Here is a 17,500-nt window from a genome sequence, read left to right as displayed (position 1 = left end):
TCTGTGCCCCTCCCAACATGCAGTCCGCTGGTGACACTGGTGACCTGTCCGTCGCGACCCGGAAGCCGTCCCAACATGCATTTCACTGGTGACCCGGAAGCGGACAGACAAAATTATTAGATAGATACAAGTGATGATATACCAGTGACAGGTGTCATTCAAGTAATCTACCTGCAGCAGGTCAAATGAAAGGACAAATGAGGACAAATGAAACCAGACAAATGAAACCACTGATGGTGAAATTGAATTCTCATGCCTTCTCACTGTGATAACGCCAGCCATTGTACCGACCAAACGTACAGGTGATGCAACGTGTTGTGAGCTTGTGGATCGGCTATTGTGTTTGTGACACAACTGCATACGACTGCGATGCAATATTTCTAGTTAATTCAGCTTGTGCAATTGGAATATGAGTGAACAGTTGTTGAATATATATGGGTGAGAGTAGTATTGTGTTGTCATGACGTCCTGAATTCTAAGCATCTGCTCTGCTGACACCAGTTGTAGTCCACAGTTGTGAGCCAGTATAGTTTAACCCTGTAAATTAGCATGCATATGGCGGAATATATTTCCCTGCTAAAAAATGGGAGAATCAACCGCAGCTTGTCGACACTCACGACCCACCACATTTTCCTTGTGGAATCTCATTTACGGAAGAGAAATGTGAACAGTATGCTGCCATGACATCCATTTACTGTACAAGCCTTGTACAAGCCTTGTATGAATGCTGTGAATTCATAACAGATTCCCCTGTGCCACCAGGGTTCATAATCTTACGCTTTTGAGAAATCAGCGTAGAGGATTCTATCAATTAACGTCATGTTCTATCTATGTTTACTTAGTTTATTGTAGTCCTATACAGATTGTAAATTACCTGCGGAAAACTCCAATCAACAGTACCCAAAATCTTTGTGTGACAAATGTGTTCATTATGGACAGTTTCACTGCCTATAGGGAGAGATTGGGCGAGATAAATTAATGATAACAGATCGGCTAGGGCGAGATTGGACGAGATAAGGGTTTATAATGTTTAATAAGGACTTTTACCAGCTCTTGGCTTCACCGTCGCCATGCAACGCTTCGCTTCCGCGTTGGCGACACCATCAATCATTTTCCATCCTCCTGTCCCGGGCTAGACCCGATCCAAAAAACTCATTTGTATTGGAATTGAGCTCAGATTGAGGTGATCATACAAAACATCCATGTTTTGGGAGGTCAATAAAGAATGATGGCGACCTCGCAGGACTGATCACAAAACATGCATCTAAGGTACGCCCCTGAAATGCTTCCGTGTTCCCGGAAGTAGGTGATTACCAGTGGTGTCTGAAAAGCGTGGTAGTGTGCGCCAACCACTAGGTGGTGCTGTTTGCGCGGAAAGAGTTAAAATTCCTTACTGCGCTCGGGTGGCACAGTGGTGCACTGGTGAAGCACCTGCCCACCACCACAGAACAGAGTCTGGGGGGTTGAATCCAGCGCACTATATCTGGCTTTGTCGAACATCTATATGAACACAATAGGCCCGTATTTGAGGGAAGGAAGCCGAGCAGAGAGGGTGATATGTGTCACTGCATACGTGTGTAGGAGAGTGTCTCACAGCCTCAGCCTGCATGGTGATTTGTGATTACCTAAAAGTCTAAGGCAGTGGTGTCAAACTGGTGATCCACGGGCATTTTGCGGCCTGCGGAGCCGTCCAATGCGGCCCACGACATGATTTAAAAAAAGTGAATTAAGCCGGTATTCCCCAGCGGATTCGACCGTTATCACTGTATCGGATAGGCGAAATCAACCGTTATCAGCACCTTGGAATACGGCCAATATGGCCATACTGGCATACTCACCCTTGGCTGAACGTGTCATTTCCAACTCTATTGTCGGTGCATGGAAACTAGGGCTACTAATATATACTATTCTCTGCCTATCGGGACGTAACAATGCCTATCGGGTCTGGTGGCCGTCGCAACGTGTCAAGGCCACCAGACACGGCGCGCCTCCGTCATTGACATCAGTGACACAAAAATACCATTATCACCCGTCACAATAGGTGATAATGACATACTGAAACAGTGAGTATGCCAGTATGGCCATATTGGCCGTATTCCAAGGTGCTGATAACGGATGATTTCGCCTATCCAATACAGAGATAACGGTCGAATGGGGTGCATGCATTTCCTTTAGTCTAGCGGTTAAGATGTTGGCTTTCCATGCAGGATACCCGGGTTTGAATCCAGGGTGTTCCCACCTGTCAGCAGGGAGTGCTGGGCGGGAGTAGTAGCACTCCGCGGAGGCTCTATGTCCTCCCGGTGGGGGCTCCTTGTCCTCACTGGTAGGTGAGCCAGATACAACACACAGGAAAAAGCAACAAAATATATTATGTAAAAATCACACCAGTGTGAAGTGAGGTGGCGCTCTTAACATCGCACATCATCATGATGTAACATGTCGATTTGCTCAGACAAATATGACGTAAATTTTCCTTTCATTGTCAATGGCATGTAATGTTTGTGTTTCCACAAAAAGCCCATTTGTTCAGACACATATGACGTAAATTCTCCTTTCATTGTCAATGGTAAATGTGACCAGAGTTCAGGACAAAAAAAGCTGTATAAAAATAAATGCATACATGTCTGCACCTCTGTGTGTTGTAACTTGCAACATGTTTGATTACTCGAGTGGGGGAAAAGAAATCTCAAAGTCATTTTGCGATGTGCTTCAGTGGAGAAAACACACGTAGACGTGCACAGCCACACACACTCTACTCGTGACTTTGTCAGAGATGGTTTTATCGCTTTCCATTTACAACTAATTACCAAATGGATCATTTGACACGCAGGCTGTTATCTCTTCCACGCGCTGGCGCTCAGGTCATGTAAATGGCTCAGAGTAGCGCGTCGGAGGAGAGCCATCTGTCACTCTGGAAATGAGACTCAACATGTTGGCCCAGACGGCCGTTTTGAAAAAAATAAAAGCCTTTCAATTGAAACTTTGACAGCAGATGGGAGAAAGAAACCATGTTCTCCTCTTTTCTTTCTGTCTCGCATCCCCATGTTCTCTCATTCTCTCCCTCATTCTCTTTCCGTCTCTTTTATTCTTTCTCGCGTTCTCTCTCTCTCCCGTCTAATTTATGCTTTGTCGTTTGTGGATTGGCCCTGCAGCCAATCCACAAGCTCACAGCGCACAGAGCTTGTGAATCGTCTATTTTCTGCGGCACTGCAGTGCGGCAAAGTAAAAGGATCCACTTATTCGTTGACGAACGACGCATCGCACTGCGTGTCTCTTTCTGAGTTTTCAGCATTTGTGGTGTCTGCGACGAATACCAAACGAGTCGGTCATTTACCAACTCGCCCCAGGCGTATAGCCGGCGGTCTGGTATTCCTAAAGTAACCTATAAGTAAATTGCTTAAACGGTTAAACCTAACCTTATCCTAACCTTAACCTCAGTAAAACTATGCCTAACCCTAAACATATTTCTAACCTTATTCTCAGTAAAACAAAATAAAGAATACAAGAACCGGCGCACCGAGCGGTCGGCGTAAAAAAACGAGGGCGAGGTGGATTATGGGCGACTTACCTCTGCGACTTTTTCGCATTTCGCAAGTTCATGTAGTCTCATGCATCTCCTCCGTGGTACGGTAGGCCTTACCAAGCTCTGTCTTCCAACCAATCAAAGTCTGTAAGTAACTACGCTGGGCAAGACCTATAGCCTGTTGAGTGGTTTAACCTGGTTTAACGGAAGTAGCGGGATTTGGGCGGTCAAGGAAATTACATTGACGCTTTACAAATCTTTTTACATGCTCCGTGAATAAGTGTTGTGATTGGAGATTGGGCGAAAAATATTGTATCCGGGGGAAATACATACACTCTCTGCCTTAGGTCGTTCTCTTCACAGATGAGTTATGCTGGGAACGAGGCTATAGTAACCATTCATTTTCCAGACCGTCTGCAAACATCCTTCGCTACACTTTTTTTGCAGTCCTTTCACTTTCGCCATGCGACGCGTCGCTAACATATTAGAGCATATTATAATTGACTTTGAATCTGGCTGTTCTGTCTGTCTGTCTGTCTGTCTGTCTGTCTGTCTGTCTGTCCTCCCCCTCTCCATCTATCACTCTCTGTCACACTTTGGTATTACTCTCCTGTCACTACCCCTCCCCCCATTCATCTCACTCTTCTTGTATAGCCCTGCTCCTTTCTCTGCTCCTTTTCCTCTCCCTCTCGTTATCTCTCTCTCTCTCTCTCTCTCTCTGTCTCTCTCTCTCTCTCTCTCACAGTTAACAGTGAGAATCATCAAGCCATGTGTTTTCTTAATGAGAGAGCCTCACTGCCCGGCTGTCTGCTCCTCCAAAAGCTGTTGTTCTGTATGACACCAACTCATTCTTGCGTGCGTGCATGCGTGCGTGCGTGCGTGCGTGCGTGCGTGCGTGTGTGTGTGCGTGCCCGCAAGCTTGAATCAAACAGCTTCTGTGGGGCTGATATATTTGTGTGTGCACGTGACATTGAAACCACATTGAAACGGCAACAAACGATTGCAATCTATCTTTTCTGGTGCATCAGCCGTTCAGCATAATTATGATTATTGCCACCTATTTATCTCCCAGATGTTCATTAAATGTTTCTCTGTCTATCCCTCTATCATTCTATCTCTCTATCATTCTATCCCTCTATCTTTGTTGCTCTTTCATGACTCCACTGCTATCTTACTCCATCATTTCATGTCACTCAGCCCCCGTATTGAAAGTTAGGTAATGTTGCTGTCAGGCAGAAACCTTGTGTCTCCATATTTATTTTTTTTATTTTTTTAAATAATGCCCTTGTACGACAAAGTACAAGGTTGTGGCACAAAATCAGCGAAAATAGCAGATCTACAAGCTCGCAACGTGTGGTATCGTGACGTGTTGTGAGCTGGTAGATTAACTATTTTAGCTACTGTAAGTGTGTTGGGGTTTTATAAATCTGTGTAACCAATGAAAAGTAAAGAATCTGAATCAGGTTCATTATTGTCACCGGTTTACAAAAGTAAAAAAGTGGGTGATTTGTGAGTTCTATTGTTTTGTTATTTCCATAGAAAAAAGGAAAGGGAAGAAGGAGCGACACTGGTACACTGGTATAATCCGCACACAAGTAGGTCCATGAGGAAGATCAAAACAAGTCCAAGTCACTTGTCCCTATAATAATCCAATTACAATAGCTTGAGACTAAAACTGCATTGGATCCATTGCAACACAAGGTTCTATTTTTCCCATTATCTGAAAAGCTACAGTTTTGGACATACAAGGTTTCCACCCGAGAAGTACATATTTCACATTTTGACCAACGCCCACCAACTGTGTGGAGGCACTGTTCTAGCTCCATACACGCTGCAGCACTTGGCAGGGCTCTCCAATGCTTCTCAAAGTAGGGTCCGGGGGTCCCAGGGGTCCTTGAGGGGGTATCAGGGGGTCACAGGCAAAATGAGGAACAGTGTAAATACACAATCACAGTGGCCTGTTATAGCACCACCCTGCAGGAGGTAGATTTTTGCAAACATTTTGTTTTATTTTAATCCTCCAGATGTCCAAACATCACGCAAATCGCAGATAGTCATGTGATCGACATGGATCTGTCCGATCTATTCGGTCCTGATTTTATGTGATTGGCATGTAAACTTTGCAGGAGTGGTTCGCTTTGAAAGAAATGCCACTCTTTTCATACTGCTTATATAACGCCACCAGGAAGTTAATATTACTCATTAATTTTGTCCAAACATCACTCAAATGGTACACTATAGTCATGTGATCAAGATGGATCTGTCCAAACTATATTCTACACCCCCACAAATCAGTGAATGGAGCCAGTTGGACCAGCTCGTGAAAAACAAACATTATTTATGAACAATTGAGACCGTCATATAATCGGTTTAGGAATATAAAATAAGACATATCACAGGTTGTTTTCTAATCACTTGCTTTTCGATGTGCACAGTACATCATTTTATTTTTCATCCGACGATTTTGCAACCCATTTTGTCACCCATTGTCAATTATCTAATGTAATCCTGGGCGCTACACTTCTACACTCTGCCAACCTGGGCGGGGGGAGCAGACTGACCTCATGCTTTAATACTTCTATGCATGAGGAGTCCAAGCTGCTTCTTTTCACCTGACAGGTGGATGTACGCATCAATCTTCCGGAACTTCCTTTTCCCTCAAACCGATTTGTCTAAATAAAAGCTACAGGCTACGAGAGCTTTTATTGTTATTCTTCCGGTTTGAGGGGAAAGGAAGTTCCGTTTGATTGTTCCTGCCTGATGACTACAAAACAATACTACAACATGACATAACGATATCATCCGTTCCACACGGCACTTTTGGAACAGAGACCAGGCTTTCCTCCGAGGTGGAAAGCCTGGTGAGGCGAGGTTAATAAGGCACTCTTACAACCTGCTGGCTCCCCCCTACCTCTCTGACCTCCCGTCCCGTTCCCTCATGAGGTCCTGTGATGCCGGCCTCCTGGAGGTCCCCGAGACCAGGCTCCGAAGTCCAAACCTGGGGGCGACAGTACCTTTTCTCTGTAGCTGCCCCCTCCCTCTGGTATGCACCCCCCAAACATATCAGACACTGTACCTTCAAGAAAACTGTGTGTGTGTGTGTGTGTGTGTGTGTGTGTGTGTGGGTCAGTGACGTGACACCCCTAAAAAAGTGTTTTTTTAAAACCTTTAAATAACAGGAATAAAAATGATTTACTTTTGTTCTACTCACACTCATCTTTATGGAAACATATTTTGTTTTTAGATATTTTATTGGAATCAGAATTTATTCAGCATTTTGTTGTACTTGTGCCTAAAATCATCATATGGTGTGACATGACAATAATTGTTTATAAAATGAAAATGGAGTACACCTTTCTTAAGTTACTCACTTTATCAAAGTCCTTTATCATAACTAACCTGTAATCCACTATAGTTTTGTGAAAATGTATTAAATCTGTATATTATTTTCGTAATCAACACTCAATGTGAGGCCCATGTTGTCGGTCTTTCAACATATTTTGTATTTATTGTGACAAAACTTTCTCTAAAATTACACAAATATTTGTGACTCTTCCTGATACTATTTGCTATGTAATCCATGAACATTAATGGTTTCATCATTAATAAAGGTATGATTTTTTCACTATTTGGAACGTCACACCAAATGATTTAGTGTCACACCGTATGATCATATCTTCATTTTTCAAAGCAAACTGTGTTTTAACCTACCTATTAGTGAGTACTGAACTTTACAGATTGATTAAACAATTACTCAGGAAAAACAGCAACAGGAAAATTGCTTTAACATTGAATAACATGCAATGACTGAATAAAACAAAATTAAACACATTTTATTGTGGATAGTTGCAGATTTTAGGTGAAGCTGTTTAAAACAAATGTTTAAATGGACAAAAGAAACATGGGTCTTTGTTATTTATTGTTATATCTGTAGGAAAATACAGTTTGCATCATATGGTGTGACAAAAAAGTCATATGGCGCGACAGGCAGACAGTCACACCATTATGATATAGTGTCACACCATATTATGTTTTCTGCACTTAACATAACCTTGAGGCTACTAGCTACACATTAGCATGCTAACAACATGCTAGCTATAACAAAGCAACATAGATTTACATGTAATTATGACCAAAAAATCTAATAACTTTAGCTTTTTTAATGAAAAAGGTGTCACACCCACAGACACTCGGATGAGTCGCATTGGTCAGCGTTCCAACAAGATCGTATTTCATGGAAATATTAAAATGATAATTCACCACAGACACCTGTCATGCTATTGTAATGCAAGTGCTGAGCAGCCTTACTGAAGAAGGACCTCTCTATCCCAATGGGTGTCCAAACAATTGCCTGTTGAAATTTCCCAAAATGGTGTCACACAATATGATTTTGGTTTGGGGGACAAAATCTTTTTGATCAGAAATGACTGAAAACATTATGCTTGGACTTTGAAAAGATTAGGCTCACAAATAGACATCTATATTATATTTATGGAATTTTTAAAATAATTTTAGCATTTTTTTCCCTTAGTTTTATTCAAGTTCCTACTTTGAGAAACATGGCCAGGACAGTCGCACCATATGAGTTTTGCTATGTTTGGTTGAAAATTCTGAAGAAATGAGGAATGAAATGTTTTAATCTTGAGTATGTTCACATGAAGCATAATGTCCTGCACAATATTCAGAAGGTTTTGGACAAATATAATTTTTATTTATACGCGTTTGACACTGAGGACAGCAAAGGACAGCATGTCACGTCACCCACCCGTGTGTGTGTGTGTGTGTGTGTGTGTGTGTGTTTGTGTGTGTGTGTGTGTGTGTGTGTGCGAGCGCAATGCATTCCGTGTGTGTGTGTGTGTGTGTGTGTGTGTGTGTGTGTGTGCACGTGGGTATTTGTATTTAATTAAATTTCCATACTAGCAGGTTGTCCCCCTTTTGATACGCACGCACTCTCTCTCTCTCTCTCTCTCTCTACCCATGATGATTGTAGGCTCCAACATGAGTTATGAGTTCTAGGAGCACTTCCTGGACAAACAACTGAGGTCGGCACGTCATTGGTCCATTCATTTCCCTCGTTACCCCCCAGGGCCACCTGTCAAACACAAACGACCCTGTATAATCACATGATCTGGTCCGCTACTGAGAGCCAGACAATTTACAACCCTCTCACACGTGTGGATTACAGCAGGATTCCAGGTAAGAGGAGGGGGTTTATCATCACCCTGGCACACACACACCCTGCACAGCACAACATAGTTCTGTTTGTTTTACAAGCAAATGAAAAACCCATGGTGCCCCTTTCCCGTAAAACTGCATGAACCAAATGTTAATGATAATGTCAACACATGTATTTGTTCAATGGGTGTTTGATAACGGTGCGTTATTGGATAATGCAGTGATGATTTTGTTGTGTCACTCTCTATGCATTGCAACATCTCTGTTATAATCAACTGAGATCCTGGAGAGAGAAGATGCCAAACTTTAAACATATACTGACCCCTACAGGCCAAAGCCTGTATGAACACGATGGTAACCAGAAGAGTGTACCCACTCTGAGACAACTCTCTGGGCACCATTGTTTCTTAAATATGTATTTTTTTTATATACATTTGTTTTATAATGAGGGGGCCAAATACATTTATATTTTTGTTATGACATTTAAAGCCTAATTTGTTTACAAATTGCTACACAACTGCATATTTTTAGGCATAACAAAATATAGTTGAATTTAGGTCTTTGATCATACCATGTTCAAATCATGTATACTTATGACCACTTTCCAAAGCATATATGTAGGCCTATTTTTTGTATTATTTTTTTTAACATTTAGGAAAAGGCCAATTTAACACATAATGAGGTGCCCACAATGTCTAAGTACCCACTTGTACAAGTCTTGTATACTGGTATAGGCCTATTCAACATAATTTAGCCGTTGACGCAAACCCCATTTGTACTACCGCACTACTGCCTGCATGTTGTGGACAAGTTCTCTGCACTTTCGCCTCTGCCCTGTGATCTGTTGTTTGGAAAATGCCTGATTTGTTCCATTTGAATCTTTCATGGATTACAAGGAATGGGTTGGGATACATGAGAGTCATTTTTATTCTAACAGCACAATAAAGAATTGTCTTCAGATCCGATGCAGTAAACATCCGGACAATTTATGAAAAGTATGGCCCTGGTTGTATGTAGTAATTTCGTCATCAAGTACTGTATTCAGCAGCGATTTCCAATGCATTGATTGATATAAAACACAATGTAGGGCAGGCTACTTTGTAATATATTTTTAAATGTAGGCTACTTTTGAATACTTAAGGATGTATATTTTTTAAACTACTTCCGTACTTTCGCTCAAGTACAAATTTGACAGAGCACTGTTCACTTATAGTTGAGTAATATCTGACCAGGTAAATAGTTTGACTCAAGCAGTCAAGTTTGTCCACCACTGCTCCAAAAACTACTAATCCAGGATCATTGCTGCTGGGTCACTGCATGCAGAGGGACTTTTACACCAGCTACCACTGGTTATTACGGCATCATTCATTAGCCTACTCCACAATCAGCGGATGAGTTGGCCTTTAAAACACAGCTCTTTCGAAAGAAGACCGTGTTTGATGGGAAGAACACAGGAGGAAACTAGAAAAAGTGCCCTTCTGGGCACAGGTCTCCACCAGGAGGATAGGACTGTGTGAGATGTTTGGCAAAATGTTTAGGAGTAATATAAATAAGTAATATGTTTGCCTTTGATGGCAATTGGATGATTTGAGGCATTTTGTTCCAAAAATGTGTTTTGCAAAAATCAAGCTGTTGGTGGCGCTATAACAGGCCAATGTGAAAAGGGTGGGATATATTCCTCAGCCTAGTAAGAAAATGTGTGAAAGATTTGACGTAAATTGCATGCTGCGTTCATGATTTGAGGCTTTTGTTCAAAACGGGGCAATCTTGCAAACTGTGAAAGCCAATTATAGCCAATTAGGATGGAATATGAAATATCGGACAGATCCGACTTGAGCACATGACCATAGAGATACTGTGGAACGATTTTTGAGATTTTTGGACATCGTTGGCATCCAGGGAGTGTGTGTGCAAAGTTTGGCATCGACCGGGTTAACGGTGCCGGAGATTAGCTGGTAACGGACGGACGGAAGGAAGGACGGACGGACGGACGGACACACACACACACACACACACGGACGGAGTGCAAAACATACTCTCTCCCCATGCCTTCGGCCTGGTGGAGACAATAAGGAAACAAAAATAAAAAGACTTTAACCTTGACCTTTATGTGTGGCAAATAATAAATAGTCAACTATTGACGTGCTAGGAACGGAAGTTGTCAGAGCATGCCATGTTTTAATGGTGTTACATGAACAGCAGAGCAGGGCCCTCTAAGGAGATCTCAAAGGTCACGCCAGGCAGAGGATATTAAATAGCTTGAGTTATGGCCGTCTTGTTTTATAGTGGAAATACGTACAACATCAATTTGTTTGGAGGGATAGCTTCCCCCAGCGTCAATATCTCCGATGTCAGTTATCGTCCTTCCTCCCTCATCAGGATGATGAGGGAGGAGGTGTGTGTGTGTGTGTACTGCGTGTGTGCGTGTGTGCGTGCGTGCATGGCGTGCGCGCACACGTGCTAGTAGAGGGTCAAATGTCCCCACTGGTATAAATAGCAGAAATAGACATTATTTGTGGGGACATTTTGCCTGGTCTTGGAATGGTTGTTGTATAAGGTTAGAGTCCAAAATGTAATTTAGATAATGTAACATGTTGTAGTAGTAGACAGATTTAGACCTGCATGTCATCCTATAGTGTGTATAGATACTGTTTAGACTGAGGATAGGTTCTTGGTTTACCTTAGCTAGGTTTACCTATACAGTATGTTCCTACCACCATTACTTGAGCCAAGTCAGCGCCGTCCAAGTTATATGTCCCAATGGCACAGAATCGTAAATCATATATTCACATATTCTGACTTTTTTCAAACCCTACTCAGGGCCTACTGTATTTAGTTGACTGGAGTCCCCCAGGGGCCTATATTAGGCAACCCTTCTTTCCCTCTTCACCAAATGTCTTTGCTGAAAATAGCTACAAGCTCACAGACACAACATGTTGCGTTGCAAGTAACGCATGCTATATTTTGGTGAATGTTCAATAGGGGCGCTAGGGTGGTTACATGAGTCACATGAGTGCTGAGACAATCATGGCGTTATTGTGCATGTCATCCCGTTGCACAGAAATGTATGTGATCGAGATTAAAACCGTTAATCCATGTAAGGAGATTATTGACACTGCACTGAGAGCATGGCTTATAGTAGGCAGACTGCCACGTGCATAATGCCCGTTCAGGCATATTTGATATCTATGTAATCTGTCAGACAACTCAATGTTTGTCTTCATTGCACTTAATTTCTAACATTCACTGCAAAATTGTAACCAGTGTTGCAGTGGTCCACGCCATCCCCCCTAAGATTTTTCAGGAGCATGCGTGCACAAACATGTATTATCGATCAAAAAACACCTTCACAGTTCACACTAACAACAGTTTACAAAGGGTGCCGTAATGTAGACGCCCAAAGGTACAGTAAAATCACCAATTAATTACACAATACACATTAAATAAATGCTAGTGTTTGTTCAGTTACAGGTTTCCCTGTATGTCTCTGTTTCTTTTAGTTGGATATGGTCTTTCCAGGACACTGTTAATTTTGACGGTACATTTTTATTTAGTTTATTCATTTATTAGCCTAGTTATACTTTTGGAGTGGTGCAACAACCTCCACACAGCTATGTGTGTCCCTGGGTCCCTGGGTCTGTCCCTGGCCAATCTGGGAATCTATCGGCAAAAAAAAGAAAAAACAGCACCCTCTGCTGTTTGTTTCCTTTGAATTTGCCTCTGGGGGCAGGCCTCAATAGAATGTGTATAACAGGATGTTGGCCCGTTTGGCCCGGCCTCAGCCCTCCACTTCCTGTGGTGTGCCTGTGTTTTCATTCCCACTATCAACCGTGTATACTGTTACACATTCTGAATAGCCTTGCTGATAGATTCGGTAGTGCAGCACAGAATCTGTTCTTGAGAGATTAGTCCCTGGCTGGCTGGGTCTGTCCGAGCACGAAAATAGCTTTTGCTTGGTTTTCACAACCAAGTGTCACTGTTGCACAGCCTCACACACACACACACACACACACACACACACACACACACACACACACACACACACACACACACACACACACACACACACACACACACACACACACACACACACACACACACACACATACATATTAACTGTATACAGTTATTACAGTATATATGATGATTTCGGGTGTGACAGTACAGTACAGTAGAGGGACCCCCACACGTCATTTCTCAACCATTTCGGACGCGGGGCGCCTCGCCGGAACCGGGCCGTATCCCCTGGCCGCGTTCCGGGGACCCCCCATGGACCCCCCGGGCCCCCCACACTGTAACTCTGTAATTTCTCTACCATTTCGGACGCGGGGCGGCTCGCCGGAATCGGGGCGGCACTCTGGCCGGCACCCTGGCCGCGTTCCTGTGGGTCTGGAACTTCCGGGGACCCCCAGGGACACCCACACGGAGTTGCACCACTCACTTCACATGGGTGTGAATTTTATCTACAGTTGATTTTGTTGACAAAGATGTATTTTGTCGGCATCATAATGCCTGATTTTAGTCTTGGTTGCATGCTGAAAATAGCAGCTTGTAGATCTGCTATTTTCAGCGCACCTGAGCGCAACCAAACATAAAAGTACTTGTCTTGTTAAATGGTGCATTTATATAGCGCCTTTATCCAAGGCGCTTTACATAGATTGTGCATTACATTCACCCATTCATTCACCGATTGCGGCGGAAGCCATGCAAGGTACCAACCAGCACATCGGGAGCAATTTGGGGTTCAGTGTCTTGCCCAAGGACACTTCGACATGTAGACAGGAGGAGCCGGGATTCGAACCGCCGACCCATGGATCATTGGACGACCTGCTCTACCTCCTGAGCCACAGTCGCCACTTGTTGACTTAGTTCTTCTCCACTAGTCCCTCATTGTGACCGAAGGTCGCAGTTAACTTTGGAATCATGCATTTCCCGCCAGTGTGTTGGTCGGGCACGTGACATCACGTGACCTCATCACGTGACATCATATTAAGCCCATATATGGAGATCCCTGATGTCATCAATATTGCCCAGCAACTCTACATCTGACCTCAAACCCTTAGATCTCCATATATGGAGCTGACCTCCATATGTTGATCCTTCCCCATCCATTCTTCCTCTTCGATGTCTCCCTTTTGACTGATACCTGTCCATTTGAACTCTAGACGGGCCTGCCCCAAAGTTATTAGTGCAGCCGCACCCGGCAGCCGACAGGCCCGAGAATTAAGATCTTATCTTACCCTCCATGCCAAAGCACGCCCAGCATGTCTGTTGTCACCCAGGTGGATATGTTGATCTGACCCCCCATTCCAAATCGCCAGCACTCGCCCAGCAGTCTGCTGTCACTGAGGCGGATGCGTGCACGGCTGCCCGCCCTAAAGGGCGAGGTCGCTTCTCGCCCTCAGGCGTCTTACTGGTTTTAGTCTATAGTTTTTATATTTGTTGATGAAATTGCCAATATATTTAGTCTTTATTTAGTTTTCGTCAGTGAAAAAGGGACGAGCATTTTTCAGCATAGTTTTAGTTCAACACTGATTTCAGAACTATACTGTAGTAGGATACTTTCAACACAGGCTCTAAAAATGTATATCTTGGTAGCTTTGGAGACTGACAGACAGGTTGTATGTATCTTATTCTTGAGTCTTTCTGATAATGGACTTATTGGACTACTGCGTGTGCTTACCGCTTGCAGTATTTCTGCATATCTTGCCCCTACTGTACATCTGGAGTTTGGTATCCTACAGTGATTGCAACTGAACTGAGCAACATGTGCAGCATTGCATAATGTTTTGCATGATGTGGTTAAGCAGACATTTACATGCGAGGGCCACAATCTGACGGCTACGGCTGTATAGTACAACCACTGCGTTTATGGTTTGTTTGCCCTACCGCACAGTTTCAGTGTAACTAACACACACTGAAACTGCATCTCCAGTTTCATGATATTAACAAAGATGTTTGTTATTATTATTGCGACCGTAGGTCGGAGATGACTATGAAAACCTGCAAAACCCGTCCGCCCGTGCTTAATGTAAGTCGCTCTGGATTAAGAGCGTCTGCTAAATGCCTAAATTGTAATTGTAAATTGTCCGTCAGACAGGTCACGCAACCATATATGGTTGTCAGCCCATCACACCTTGTGACATCACGCCTCGTGACACGTCACACCACCATATATGATTGATCTCCATATGGTCGACGCTCCATATATGGCCGTCTCCATATATGAAGATCAAGACACTGACCTCATCAAACCCTGGATAGCCATACATGGAGAAGACTGGCCCTGCTGCCACCCTTAAATCTCCATATATGGAGCTGACCTGTTCTGACATTCCATATGTTGATCTGACCTCATCAAACCCTGTACAGTGTACACTCCAAACACGCTCCATATATGGCCAGACCTCATCAAACCCTGTACACTCAAGACACGCACCATATATGGCCTAAACCAAAGGGGTGGTGGGTGAGGATCAGCTGAGTTGCGTGCAGAGAACATTATGTCAACACCATGGGCCATATTGCACCTACATTCTAGTTTATTAGACAGACATACAGTATATGAACAGTGGATATATACAGTATGACGCCCCTAGCAGATTAAACGAGGATAAGAACCGAATGAACAGGAACAGAGCATGCATTTCATATCATTGCGTAGGCCACATACAATCAGTCTCTCTGATACAGTAGTGGCTGGTTGTCATATCATGGATATCAATATGTTTAGTAGATGAGTGTTTAAATAAATCATGACAAGCAGCAAATAGCCTTACTATAGTTAGTATAGTAAATGAGTAACTAACTTCTAGGATTGGTAAATCATAAAACAATACTGTAACCGTAGTTGTACTAATCGTAGTGGTTGTAGAGACTACAGAAGATGGGGGGGAGGACATAATTAATTAATAACCAATGCTTAAAGATCACACCTTCTGGCCTTATCTTCAACACAGATTGCACTGTCAGTCTCTGTTGTGTGTAGTTGTAGTGGTGTACTTGTAGTAATGCGGTTGTTCACAAGGTGGGGCCTGCGGACACCCAGGGGTCCTCAAGGGGGTTCAAGGGCGTTTAAACAATGAAACTATATTTTATACTTGGGATATCCAAAAATAGCCGAGCTACGAGCTCACACAACACACCATAATGTGACGCGTCGTGAGCTTGCAAATCTGACTATATTATCGAAATAATTTTGAAATCGTGAAAAATCACACTATTCTTCCGGGCCACTACACTTTTCAGATCGGGGGTCAGAGGATGGGGGTCCATAGCTCCCATCCTATAAACATTAGAATAGATACAGTACATCAGTCTAGGCCGGGGGGTCCTTCATGTGAAAAATGTTTGATAAACGCTCACTGGTATAGTGGATAACGAGACAGCTGCCTCTCCATAGAGCCAGCATTCACACAGTATGCTGTGTGGGCTAGAACTGAAATCTCCCCAGAGACTGCCTGCTGTGTTGCCTCTATATACCGTCTCACTTTCATCTCTCTAAAACACTGTTTCCCAAACAGTGGTTCAGGACCCATATGGGGGTCATGGATCCATTTTTGTGGGATATCCATTTATTTTTTGTTTCCTTACATTTTGTTTTCAATTAAAAACTTTTTTTTTACACAAATAGTTAATTTGTGAAATTAGCTCACAACACGTTGTATTGCAACGTGTTGTGAGCTTGTAGATCGGCTATTTTGACTAGTTTGGGTCAAATTTCTCTTTTGGGTTTGGTAACCACTGCTCTAAAACACTTAAAACTAAGAAGAAGAAAAAAAGTTGAATAATCAAAGATTATGAGGATTATGTCTCTCTTCTAAATAGAAAAGGATTATTGTACTGCTGACTGCACTAGATTTCATTTCCACCCACTACCACTCTATGGACCCCCTCCCCCATCTCTTGCTTCCAACTCTTCAGGAAAGAAAACCTTGAGAGTCGCTGACTCATACTACACGTATACTGAATTTATTTTAGGATCAGAGTATATACAACTGCAGCTGTTTTGGTTAAAACAAAAAAAGGACACGTAAAACTAAACTGCAGTTTGTGGTGATTTTCATTTTGCTTCCCTGATCTAGAGGATTTACACGTTGTTTTACAACTGGGATGGGAATGGATAAATGTTGTGTTGTGCCCCTGTGTTCTTTCAAGACTGAATGGTCATATAAGAATAGGACAATAAGTATAAGGCAAGGTCATTAAGTGTATTTGTAGCGCATTTCAACAACAAGGCAATTCAATGTGCTTTACACAAAGCATCAAGCAAAGAAAGGACATTATAAAAGGACTTTTGAATTTAGTAAAAAAGAAAGAAAAGGGAAAATTCAGAAGTCAAACAATCTAAAAAGTTAATTTTTTTTCATTTGCTGCCGTTTTAGCGATTTTAGCTATTTTTGACAGGGGGGCTAGGCGGTGGCATTCGAACATGGTAAATACGTCCTTTTTTACAACATTTTACGGCGATTTCTTTATTAATATTTACTATCGTCCTGCTAGACCCCAGGAAATTACATCTGGCCACAAAAGATCACAGGATCTATACTGAATGTGAAGGTAGAGGTACTAGGGCGATGCCATACTGTGTGTCGTAGGGTCAATATGTCAGTTTGTCACATTCAATAGATCCCGTGATCTTTTGTGGCCAGATCTAATTTATTGGGTTCTAGTAGGACTATAGTAAATAATACAAAAATAAATCACCATATTTCTTTGTAAAAAAAAAGGACCATGTTGGAATGCTAAAAGCTAAAATCGCTAAAATGAAAGAAAGCAGCAAATGAAAAACAATTAACCCTC

The 17,500-nt window shown here is 42.6% G+C and overlaps 1 protein-coding gene across 2 annotated transcripts in view; it reads left to right on the top strand.

Moving 5' to 3' along the window:
* Window positions 1-216: 216 nt before the first annotated feature.
* LOC306916636 (twinfilin-1-like) overlaps window positions 217-17,500 on the top strand; it is a 41,737-nt gene continuing 24,453 nt past the window's right edge. Inside the window, exon 1 of one of the 2 annotated variants that reach the window (XM_079494602.1) lies at window positions 217-302. The gene's annotated coding sequence lies outside the window, so the exon portion shown is untranslated. Of the gene's footprint in view, window positions 303-8,685; window positions 8,720-17,500 lie in introns of those variants that run through there. The other variant, XM_079494601.1, reaches the window with a different exon arrangement.

This window comes from Electrona antarctica (assembly GCF_951216825.1).
Source record: "Electrona antarctica genome assembly, chromosome: 23".
In the NCBI taxonomy this organism is placed as follows: domain Eukaryota; kingdom Metazoa; phylum Chordata; class Actinopteri; order Myctophiformes; family Myctophidae; genus Electrona; species Electrona antarctica.
This window is presented reverse-complemented; position numbering and strand designations above follow the sequence as displayed.